Source organism: Oncorhynchus masou, unplaced genomic scaffold, assembly GCF_036934945.1.
Source record: "Oncorhynchus masou masou isolate Uvic2021 unplaced genomic scaffold, UVic_Omas_1.1 unplaced_scaffold_1650, whole genome shotgun sequence".
NCBI classification, from domain to species: Eukaryota; Metazoa; Chordata; class Actinopteri; order Salmoniformes; family Salmonidae; genus Oncorhynchus; species Oncorhynchus masou.
The window spans coordinates 1-10,420 of record NW_027006616.1 but is presented as its reverse complement, the minus strand read 5'-3'; the positions used below and the strand labels follow the sequence as shown (position 1 = coordinate 10,420).

At 50.9% G+C, this 10,420-nt stretch overlaps 1 pseudogene; it reads right to left on the bottom strand.

Annotated features, from left to right (window-relative positions):
- Positions 1 to 3,565: 3,565 nt before the first annotated feature.
- LOC135531760 (muscarinic acetylcholine receptor M5-like) lies at positions 3,566 to 5,088 on the bottom strand (annotated as a pseudogene).
- Positions 5,089 to 10,420: the final 5,332 nt, after the last annotated feature.

Genomic DNA, 10,420 nt, shown 5'->3' with positions numbered 1-10,420 from the left:
ACGAGTCACCTGTAGCCCAGGGACCAATGAACCACACGAGTCACCTGTAGCCCAGAGACCAATGAACCACGAGTCACCTGTAGCCCAGAGACCAATGAACCACACGAGTCACCTGTAACCCAGGGACCAATGAACCACGAGTCACCTGTAGCCCAGGGACCAATGAACCACACGAGTCACCTGTAGCCCAGGGACCAATGAACCACGAGTCACCTGTAGCCCAGGGACCAATGAACCACACGAGTCACCTGTAGCCCAGGGACCAATGAACCACGAGTCACCTGTAGCCCAGGGACCAATGAACCACACGAGTCACCTGTAGCCCAAGGACCAATGAACCACGAGTCACCTGTAGCCCAGGGACCAATGAACCACACGAGTCACCTGTAGCCCAGGACCAATGACCCACGAGTCACCTGTAGCCCAGGGACCAATGAACCACGAGTCACCTGTAGCCCAGGGACCAATGACCCACGAGTCACCTGTAGCCCAGAGACCAATGAACCACGAGTCTCCTGTAGCCCAGAGACCAATGAACCACGAGTCACCTGTAGCCCAGAGACCAATGAACCACACAAGTCACCTGTAGCCCAGGGACCAATGAACCACACGAGTCACCTGTAGCACAGGGACCAATGACCCACGAGTCACCTGTAGCCCAGGGACCAATGACCCACGAGTCACCTGTAGCCCAGGCACCAATGAACCACACGAGTCACCTGTAGCCCAGGGACCAATGAACCACGAGTCACCTGTAGCCCAGGGACCAATGAACCACACGAGTCACCTGTAGCCCAGGGCCCAATGACCCACGAGTCACCTGTAGCCCAGAGACCAATGAACCACGAGTCACCTGTAGCCCAGGGACCAATGAACCACACGAGTCACCTGTAGCCCAGGGACCAATGACACACGAGTCACCTGTAACCCAGGGACCAATGAACCACGAGTCACCTGTAGCCCAGGGACCAATGAACCACACGAGTCACCTGTAGCCCAGGACCAATGACCCACGAGTCACCTGTAACCCAGGGACCAATGAACCACGAGTCACCTGTAACCCAGGGACCAATGAACCACGAGTCACCTGTAGCCCAGGGACCAATGACCCACGAGTCACCTGTAACCCAGGGACCAATGACCCACGAGTCACCTGTAACCCAGGGACCAATGAACCACGAGTCACCTGTAACCCAGGGACCAATGAACCACGAGTCACCTGTAACCCAGGACCAATGAAGCCCAGGGAACAATGACCAATGACGAGTCACCTCAGATCACTGTCTCCTAGGTAGGTGGTGTCCCTTTGTCCTCTGCAAACCCTCCTGTTAAATATGCAGAGGGTTTCCATCATTAATGCTCTATTATGTGATACATGAATAATAGTACATAATAATTAATAATAATTACAGTCTGTGTAATAATAGCAGACGGGTCCCATGTTTATATTTTGGAACAGTTTTGAAGGGTGTCAGTGTCCTTGGCTCCCCATGCTGGGAACCATGTCCTTAGATGTAGAACCATGTCCTTAGATGTAGAACCATGTCCTTAGATGTAGAACCATGTCCTTAGATGTAGAACCATGTCCTTAGATGTAGAACCATGTCCTTAGATGTAGGGTCTTCCATTCAAGGTCTGTTTTTGTGATAATACTTTCAACACGTTGTAAACAAGGCATTGTGTTTAACCAAAGAGCCTTCAGAGAATCTCTACTGATATTTTTCAATTGGTATTATTTCACCGATCAGATCAAAAAAGGGGACACAAGCAGCACACTATACAGTAGAGAGCAAGATAAACATAGATCCATTCACAACATATGTCAGCGTCATCATGTCCTCTGATCGCAACACAAGGCACAGAACTTTACAGATGAAACATTTTTACATTAGAAAGGACGTATGTATTGCAATAGTATACAGCTTCCAAAACCTAACTCGACCTCATAGGTACTTTAGGTACTGCAGGTGAGGAGTGAGCGTCGCACAATTAGATATGCTGTTTTCCAGTGACCACATTTTACAGTAGGAGCAATGACTATATGAAATGTAATATTTGTAATATTTTATTTTGGGTTGGGATGTGTTTACATTCAGTGGAGGCCGCTGAGAGGAGAACGGCTCATAATGGGAATGGAGCCAATGGAATCAAACACCTGGAAACCATGGAAACCATGTGTTTGATGTATTGGATACCATTCCACTCATTCCGCTCCGGCCATTACCACAAGCCCGTCCTCCCCAGTTAACGTGCCACCAACCTCCTGTGGTTCACATGTACGTGCGGTGTATCATCTGATTCCTCTGCCTACAGAGGTAAAGAGGAATGATGGTAATGTGTGTGTTCGGGATGAGTGGGCGTGTACAATCTCCATAAAGGCTTCTGCTTTCCATTATAGTGAAACTGCAGACCAGCATAACGACCTGTAAACATTGTATAATATTAGCCCTTGGATGCAAGATCAATCTACTTAAACTGAAAGAACACGACTAAAATGACATGAATAATGATTATAACATTTAACGACTAGAAATGCACAAGGCAAAGTACGTTACATACAACTGTTAGTAAAATCTTTACAAAAACGGGAGGAAAAGGCTGTTTTTTATACTGTACAGAAACATACTTGTTGAAATGTGTGTAATATGTTCAATATGTACATTCCATGCGAATCACAGAGTAGCTGTGATGATTTAAATCATCCGCATAGTGGGGGAGGGGGGGGGGGATTATCAGTGGTCAGTGGTCTTGTATGTCTTCCATTTCCTAATAATTGCTCCCACAGTTGATTTCTTCAAACCAAGCTGCTTACCTATTGCAGATTCAGTCTTCCCAGCCTGGTGCAGGTCTACAATTTTGTTTCTGGTGTCCTTTGATAGCTCTTTGGTCTTGGCCATAGTGGAGTTTGGAGTGTGACTGTTTGAGGTTGTGGACAGGTGTCTTTTATACTGATAACAAGTTCAAACAGGTGCCATTAATATAGGTAACGAGTGGAGGACAGAGGAGCCTCTTAAAGAAGAAGTTACAGGTCTGTGAGAGCCAGAAATCTTGCAAATACTTATTTTCCACCATAATTTGCAAATAAATTCAATGTGATTTTCTGGATTTTTTTTCTCATTTTGTCTGTCATAGTTGAAGTGTACCTATGATGGAAATTACAGGCCTCGCTCATCTTTTTAAGTGGGAGAACTTGCACAATTGGTGGCTGACTAAATACTTTTTTTCTGGGGGGGGGGCCCAGGGCCAAGTTTGGGAAACCCTGGGGTTTATGAGGTTCGAAAGCCTCCATTTAATGTGCAACTTTTTATAATTTGATAAAAGCACAGATGCATTCACCAGACACTGCTCAAACACTACACCAGTTTTACAGTTCATAACGTTGGGGCAATTGTGCTCCGTTGATTAGTGCTTGGCACGAGCAACACCAGGTGTGGGTTTAATACCCACATGGGCCATATATGCTGAACATATCTGCTTACTGTACAGGGAGGAGTTTTGGATTTAAAAAAAATTGTGTCTGCTGCTGAATGCCCAAATATATATATATTCTCTATTCCGCACCACATCATGTCATCTTGCTGTTGATGGCCGGGTTCTGTCCGCACCAGTGCAGCTTATCCTCCCCTCTCTTCTTCCTCCACTGACACATCAACAGCATCTTAAAGGTCTTCTGAAAAGTCTTATTACACAATGCGTAACACATGGGGTTGATGGTGCTGTTGACATAACAGAGCCAGTAGCCCAGGTGCCAGAGAGACACAGGGATGCAGTCAGAACAGAAGGTGGAGATGAGCACCATGATGTTGTACGGCGTCCATGTTAGGATGAAGGCCAGGAGGATGGCACTGAGGGTCTGGGCAGCTTTCTTCTCCTTGATGAGGACCATCCTCTTCCTCTTGGTGATCTGGCTTTCAGGACGGGGTCCATGGGCTTGGTGGTGGTTGAGGATGATGGAGAGGAGTTCTGTGGTGGTTCTGTCCTCCTGTCTGGTCAGACTCAGAGAGACATGGAGAGGCTGTTTTAGGTCTGTGTTGGGGTTTTTGGCATTCTGAGGGCTGCTGGTATCCTTCGAGACCGGTTTGAACTTGTAGGAGATGCCCTTCTTGTTGGGTTTTTTTCGGAGGTGGGGGTGGCGGTCGGAAAGTACTCGCTTTCTTCATCATCACCATAACCAGCGGGCGCCTGTCCGTTTCAGTCTGATCTTGACCTTGACGACCCCTGGGAAGTTGCAGCGGAAACAGGATGTTGAGTCTCCTCGTCAGATGAAGTGTAGCTGTTGAAGGATATGACCTGGTCGGCCCGGGCCCAGGCCAACTGTCTCGACCGGGTCGTGGTCTTGGTGACGTTACTCTGATTGGACGAGGACCACGAGGCCTGGTTTCTTCTGTCCTCCTGTCGTTGCTGGAGCTGAAACAGGACTGTAACAGAACTGTTTTCTGGGGTTTATTAACAGTCTCTGGGTGACCAGATGTGGTGAGGCCCTGCAGCTCAGCCAGGTCCTTGGTGCGTTTCTCTGTCTCCTTGTAGATCTTACAGTAGAGGAAGGTCATGATGGAGACAGGGATGTAGAAGGCAGCGATGGCGGTGCCGAACGTGATCACCGGCTCGGAGAAGAACTGGATCTGGCACTGGTCTGCTGACCGTCCGACTCCTCCGACAAAGTACTGCCAGCACAGAATAGGCGGCGCCCAGAGGACAACGACACTAGCCACGCTTAGACCAATCATAATAGCCGCCTTCTTCGCGTGTCCTCTTGGCCCTGTAGGTCAACGGCCTTGTGATGGAGAAGTACCTGTCGAAACTGATGACTAACAAGTTCATAACGGAGGCATTGCTGGCCACGTAATCCATGGCTAACCAGAGGTCACAGGCTAGGTTCCCCTAACGACCAATAGCCCATTAGGATGTATGAAGTGTATAGGTTCATGGACAGAACTCCTATTATGAGGTCAGCATGCTGAGAAGGTAGTAGTTGTTGACTGTCTTTAGTTGACTGTTGACGGAACGACAGCATCACAAGAACATTGCCTACGCACTGTTATCAGGCTGACGATGGCATGATGCGGTCCCCATGGTGATGACCTCCATAGGTTGTGTGGACGCATGAATGTCTGATGTTGCTTTCGAACGTGGAGTTTTGGATCTGGAGGTCCTTGACGTCCATTTTGAGTGGTTGTCTCATATGTTACAGGTGAAGCGATAGATAGGGAAATGTCTCTCTGTGGCTCCATTATTATTTACCGCTGGCTCCCTGAAAGAAACGAAACAAGGATAAGACACATTATATATTGGGGTATCTTTCAAAATCAGTTTAGGCTTTTGACTTAAAATTTAAATTAAAAATCATATGTAATTTGTTGTTTGATAAATGTTCATCACTGAAGTTTTCTATTTGGTTTATAATTATTTAAACAATTTGTCAAACATGTTTTTCAAATCTTGTAATTTTGAAGTCATTAAATGAGGAATCATTGTCAGGTTGAACAATGACCCGAGGTGGGGGTGACAGCGGGACCTCGAGTGGGAACACAGGGTCCGGGGAAGACGGGGACAATATGGAACGGAGGGGGCAAAAGGGACCATTATCAAGGCCGAGGTGTGCGGCGGGTCACCTGCCACATTTGGAAGGGTGAGGAGCTGGCAAAATGTATCACACTCAAATAACTGTTGTTGTTGCGATATCGATAATTAGTTTATTAGCTAACTAGCTGACATGTTGAACATCTCCGGAAGGTCTTTGAACTAAAATTGGCTAGTTGTCGATCACGTTTTCAAGTGAAACACGCGTCATTGGAAGTCATGTGTGCAGTGTTGTTGGTGTGCAATGTTGTTGGTGTGCAATGTTGTTGGTGTGCAATGTTGTTGGTGTGCAATGTTGTTGGTGTGCAATGTTGTTGGCGCATGCCGAATGGCCAGTGGGGGACACTTCTCACCTCCGCAAGGATGTAAACATATTGAGTATTTTTTTGCTATGCTTGAAGAATGAGAGGTAGGCATACTATATAAAATGGCCATTGGCCATTGCTCCCCAATTCTAAATACTGGCACTATCTAGAGAAGCAGTGATTCACTGACGTAGAATAGCCTGAACATTCTAGCCTAATTCAACTCCCTGAGGTGCAACTGCTGTGTGCTACTTGTGACAACATTACATATGTATCCTTTTATTTTGGGGTGAAAGAGTATACTCTGTTGAAAGTATAATTACACATCATGTAAATTACAAAGCCGTTATTGACCTCTGTTAGCAAACCTGAAACCTTTTTTTTACTAACTCATAGCTGGTTAACTATTATTAGGTAGAGTTCCTTATCTCAAGCCTGCCTGGTTGAACATAAAACATCTCTCCCTCAACCTAGAATACTAAACATTTTGGGTTAGAGAGAGAGGTACTAGGGCTGGAGCAATGCTCTGATAAGGTCACTGTGTGGAGGACATGAACGTTAGGTTGACTTAATTAAGTGATTTTATAACACAATTTCTTTCTCTTTCTCTACCTCCCGCTCCCTCCTTCGACCCCAGCATATCTCTATCCTTTCTACCTTGTTCAATTTGCCTTTGTCTCCCGCTATCGCCCTGCCCCTCTCTCCCCCTCTGTCTCCCTAACCCTCTCTCCCCCTCTGTCTCCCTAACCCTCTCTCCCCTTCTGTCTCCCTGCCCCTCTCTCCCCCTTTGTCTCCCTGACCCTTTCTCTCCCTCCCTGCCCCTCTCTCCTCCTCTATCTCCCTGCCCCTCTCTACCCCCGGTCTCCCTGCCCCTGTCTCCCTAACCCTCACTCCCCCTCTGTCTCCCTGCCCCTCTCTCCCCCTCTGTCTCCCTGCCCCTCTCTCCCCCTCTGTCTCCCTGCCCCTCTCTCACCCTCTGTCTCCCTGCCCCTCTCTCACCCTCTGTCTCCCTGCCCCTCTCTCACCCTCTGTCTCCCTGCCCCTCTCTCACCCTCTGTCTCCCTGCCCCTCTCTCACCCTCTGTCTCCCTGCCCCTCTCTCACCCTCTGTCTCCCTGCCCCTCTCGCCCCCTCTACCTCCCTGACCCTCTCTCCCCCTCTGTCTCCCTGCCCCTCTCTCACCCTCTGTCTCCCTGCCCCTCTCTCCCCCTCTGTCTCCCTGCCCCTCTCTCACCCTCTGTCTCCCTGCCCCTCTCTCACCCTCTGTCTCCCTGCCCCTCTCTCACCCTCTGTCTCCCTGCCCCTCTCTCACCCTCTGTCTCCCTGCCCCTCTCTCACCCTCTGTCTCCCTGCCCCTCTCTCACCCTCTGTCTCCCTGCCCCTCTCTCACCCTCTGTCTCCCTGCCCCTCTCGCCCCCTCTTCCTCCCTGCCCCTCTCTCCCCATCTATCTCCCTGACCCTCTCTCCCCCTCTGTCTCCCTGCCCCTGTCTCCCCCTCTGTCTCCCTGCCCCTCTCGCCCCCTCTACCTCCCTGCCCCTCTCTCCCCCTCTGTCTCCCTGCCCCTCTCTCCCCCTCTGTCTCCCTGCCCCTCTCGCCCCCTCTGTCTCCCTGCCCCTCTCTCCCCCTCTGTCTCCCTGCCCCTCTCTCCCCTTCTGTCTCCCTGACCCTTTCTCTCCCTCCCTGCCCCTCTCTCCTCCTCTATCTCCCTGCCCCTCTCTACCCCTCTGTCTCGCTGCCCCGGTCTCCCCCGGTCTCCCTGCCCCTGTCTCCCTAACCCTCACTCCCCCTCTGTCTCCCTGCCCCTCTCTCCCCCTCTGTCTCCCTGCCCCTCTCTCCCCCTCTGTCTCCCTGCCCCTCTCTCACCCTCTGTCTCCCTGCCCCTCTCTCACCCTCTGTCTCCCTGCCCCTCTCTCACCCTCTGTCTCCCTGCCCCTCTCTCACCCTCTGTCTCCCTGCCCCTCTCTCACCCTCTGTCTCCCTGCCCCTCTCTCCCCATCTATCTCCCTGACCCTCTCTCCCCCTCTGTCTCCCTGCCTCTCTCTCTCCCTCTACCTCCCTGCCCCTCTCTCCCCCTCTACCTCCCTGCACGTCTCTCCGTCTCCCTGCACGTCTCTCCCCATCTATCTCCCTGCTTCTCTCCCCTCTGTCTCCCCTGCCCTCTCTCCCGCTCTACCTCCCTGCCCCTCTCTCCCCCTCTACCTCCCTGCACGCCTTCTCCGTCTCCCTGCCCCTGTCTCCCCCTCTCTGTCTCCCTGCCCCCTCTCCCTGTCTCCCTGTCCCTCCTCTCTGTCTCCCCTGTCCCCTTCTCCCCTCTACCCCCTGCCCCTCTCTCCCCCACTCCCTGCCCCTCTCTCCCCCTCTGTCTCCCTGTCTCTCTCTCCCCTCACCCCCATTCCCTCTCTCCCCCTCTACCTCCCTGCCCCTCTCTCCCTCTGCCTCCCTCACCCTCTCTCCCTCTACCTTGCCCCTCTTCTCCCATCTATCTCCCCTGCCCTCTCCCCCCCTCTACCTCCCTGCCCCTCTCTCCCCCTCTCACCCCCGTTCCTCTCTCCCCCTCTGTCTCCCTGCCCCTCTCTCCCCCTCTACCTCCCTGCCCCTCTCTCCCCCTCTGTCTCCCTGCCCCTCTCTCCCCCTCTACCTCCCTGCCCCTCTCTCCCCATCTATCTCCCTGCCCCTCTCTCCCCCTCTACCTCCCTGCCCCTCTCTCCCGCTCTGTCTCCCTGCCCCTCTCTCCCCCTCTATCTCCCTGCCCCTCTGTCTCCCTGACCCTCTCTCCCCCTCTGTCTCCCTGCCCCTCTCTCCCCCTCTATCTCCCTGCCCCTCTCTCCCGCTCTGTCTCCCTGCCCCTCTCTCCCCCTCTATCTCCCTGCCCCTCTCTCCCGCTCTGTCTCCCTGCCCCGCTCTCCCCCTCTATCTCCCTGCCCCTCTGTCTCCCTGACCCTCTCTCCCCCTCTGTCTCCCTGCCCCTCTCTCCCCCTCTATCTCCCTGCCCCTCTGTCTCCCTGACCCTCTCTCCCCCTCTGTCTCCCTGACCCTCTCTCCCCCTCTGTCTCCCTGACCCTCTCTCCCCCTCTGTCTCCCTGACCCTCTCTCCCCCTCTGCCTCCCTGCCCCTCTCTCCCCCTCTGTCTCCCTGCCCCTCTCTCCCGCTCTACCTCCCTGACCCTCTCTCCCGCTCTGTCTCCCTGACCCTCTCTCCCGCTCTACCTCCCTGACCCTCTCTCCCGCTCTGCCTCTCGCCCCCTCTACCTCCCTGCCCCTCTCTCCCGCTCTGCCTCCCTGCCCCTCTCTCCCCCTCTGTGTCAGAGGGTTACTGTGGTGATGTGGCTTGGTGGCCCCAGTTTGAAATGGATCCTGCTGGAACACGATTCGTCACCTCTCAGTTTCATGGACTGTTTCGTTCCAGAACCTTTTTCCCAGGATCCAGTACCTCTCGTGGCGTGAAACATCAGTTCCACTGTTTGCAATGTAAATTCATAATTCAAGTTGCCTCCTCTGTAATTCTCTTGCCCCCTAAAAAAAAGGTTAGCCTAATGTGAAAACGTAGATGTTCTGCCAGCGCCTGTTATTCTAATAACTTATTTGGTTTGGACCCTGCCCAGGTTTATGGTTTACACAACACTGTAGCCTAGAGACCTGTTGCTGTGTGCCTGTATCTCTCACAGAACAAGAATGCAAATCAAATCAAATGTATTTGTAACATACACATGGTTAGCAGATGTTAATGCGAGTGTAGCGAAATGCTTGTAGTGTAGCGAAATGCTTGTAGTGTAGCGAAATGCTTGTAGTGTAGCGAAATGCTTGTAGTGTAGCGAAATGCTTGACCCTGAGATTCACTTTCTATGATCTCTTTCCCTCTCTCTGCTCTTATAGTGACGAGCCTGCATCTCTCAACTCTCATCTCTCCATAGTTGTACTTTATCATTTATTTCCCAATTGAATCATAGCCATGGGAGGGGTCTTAGTGGGGATGCAGCACCACTTATAAATTAAAATACATGACTTAAGTTATAGAGTTATAATTATTTTCAGAAATAAATTAAATAATTCATAATACTACCCCAGGAGTAGCTTAGAATTTAGCCACAGAGGATCAATAGCTTTTTTTTTTCTTTTTAAATAGCCTAGCTGTGGATTGTGTGTCGTCCAATCACAAGGCATGCCTGCAGTCGAGAACGCGTGGCAAATCTGTGAACAGAATGCAGCCCAAAAAAAAGGCCTTTTTCAATATTTCAAACACAATCGTTGGGAAAGCAAATGTCTCCTGCTGAAGCAAAAATACTTGTCTTTAGGCTACGAAAATATTTGATTAATTTCCAAATAGCCTGATTGAGCGAACAGCATTGTTTGTACAAATGAAAACGAAAGAGATGGTCTTTTGGCACCAACACATCGGCCATCGCCGGTGAGGGAGCTGCACATCACTGGGTGAGTCATTGAAAATGTAAAGATTTTTTGGACTGTAATTTCCTCTTCAAATTGTACAATAGGTGTCCCCTCCACACACCAAGGCTATTGACGGATTCAATAGGTGTC